Source organism: Elaeis guineensis, chromosome 11, assembly GCF_000442705.2.
Source record: "Elaeis guineensis isolate ETL-2024a chromosome 11, EG11, whole genome shotgun sequence".
Lineage (NCBI taxonomy): Eukaryota > Viridiplantae > Streptophyta > Magnoliopsida > Arecales > Arecaceae > Elaeis > Elaeis guineensis.
This window is the reverse complement of record NC_026003.2, coordinates 104,072,931-104,075,027: the sequence shown is the minus strand read 5'-3', so window position 1 is coordinate 104,075,027 and position 2,097 is coordinate 104,072,931.

The following is a 2,097-nucleotide window of genomic DNA, read 5'->3' as shown; positions in this document are numbered from 1 at the left end:
GAAAACCAATTAGCTGATATCTTTACAAAGGCCCTTAGTGAGGATAGATTCTGTGAAATTAGGAAAAATCTAGTAATTCTAGATCCATATGCCTAAAATTTTCTCTCAATTTCCAAGAATTGATGTCAAATATTCTTAGAGCTCAATTTCCAACATCTACCCTGATCCCAAAAGCTCAAGTTTTTCATTCTAAAAACTTATCTTTGAGCAAAATTCCTTCTCCCAAAATTTTAAATTTTTCTAGAATTTATTCACATTTTTTCTGATTTTCTGAACTTCATGAGTCGACCCCCATGAGTCGACTCAATGGCAAACTTGTAAATCCCACCAACTTCCATCGGGTTCATTGTTTTTATAAAGAACCCTGTTCGTGAGACGACTCATCGTCCTCCTTCCAAAAGCTGTCTTCTCCAACTCTTTTTGCTCCAAATCCAAGGATTAATTTCGAGGCAATTCTCTCTCCTTCTCTCCACCAAAAATTGCCTCCTTGGAAAAGGATTTTCTGTGCTTTCTCGCATTGCTTGGCGCGGTTGGAACGTGCCCTAGCACTTTACCGAACTTCCAAAATCCACTTCTTTTCTCCACCAAAAATCCCTCTTTACTCTCTTGTGATCCCTCCTCCACTCAATTCAAGTCTCCTTGCCTGCTACTATAGTGGATATGGCTCCAAAGATGAAACTTCCCCAAAGAAGAAAATCAATCCGTGAGCCTGAAGAAATTATCCGAAAGAAAAGGCATGCTCAGTCTTCAACTGCTCCCACTCCAGTTTCAGTACCTGCTCAAGGTCCCTCTCAATCCTCCATAAGCCCCAGTGTGAATCCTCTTTCTGATAGAAAAGTAGAAACCGGAAAAAATATAGATTTTTGGTTCTTTGAGAAAGAGGGCTTTACTTTTGTAAGTAAGATTAAAAACCAAGGATAGGAACTCTACTGCTCCCTTAAGGAAGTCACCTATGTTGACCTAGTTAGAGAATTCTACCAGAACCTACATTATGGAAGTGGGTCAGTGACTTCAACTGTCAAGGGAATTGATATCTGCTTGGATTCTAGGATATTGGGAGAAATACTTCAGTTGCCTAGTGAAGGATACTCATATATGGAACTCCCAGTAAAAGAAGAGGGGATCAGAATTATCTTAGGAGAAACTTATTCAGGAAGTTTAAACAAATTGGAAGCAAAGATTTTGTCTATTGAGATGAGGATCCTGCATCAGATTGTAACAAAGCTCTTCTTTCCTAGGAGTGGTAGGCATGATCTACTGTCTGGCAGAGATGTATGTGTCATGTTTCATGTCATCACTCAGACCCCCCTGAACCTCCCTGCACTTATGATAGAGGCCATGAGAGAAACTTTGAACAGATCCAAGGCACACTTGCCTTATGGTATGGCCCTTACTAGAGTATTTAGGAGGTTTGGAGTTAGCTGTGAGGGGGAGGCACCTACCAAGCTATCTCATGTGGACACTTTCAACCAACACAGCCTGCACCGAATGGGATTTACAAAGACTGATGGTGGTTGGATCAAGGGCTCTGAAGAAAGAGCTGAAACAAGAGCTGAAGACAGAACTGAAGGCAGAATAGAAGAAGAAGGTCCATCTTCTCCTGTACATGACTTCAGGGCAGCATCACCAGATACCCAGTTCTTTCCTGATACTGAGGCTGGCCCTTCAGAGTTTACTAGGATGCCCACACCAGTGTATCAGCCAGAGAGTAGAGCACCTCATTCAGAGTTCAGACTGGCTGACGATCAGATCGAGCATATATCACAGCGTGTGGCTTCTTTGCTGTCTAGTCAGTGGGGTAGTACTTCTTTTGCACCTGGAGCCACCTCTTCTGATCAGACCATTACTCCCCACATCTCCACTGTGTTTCAGATGATATCAGATCAGTCCATCAGGATACAGCAGCTTGAGGACACAGTCTGGAGACTGACTGGCAGAGTTCTTGACTTGTAGGGGCAAGTCCTTGCTTTGGCCCATCCCAAGCCACAGGAGTCTACTATTGAGGTCACAGACCTCACTGCAGAGGCTGGCAGGCTCAGAGGAGTACTAGAAGGTGGATATGAATTACTGAGGAAAGAGATCCGAGGATCGAGTGAG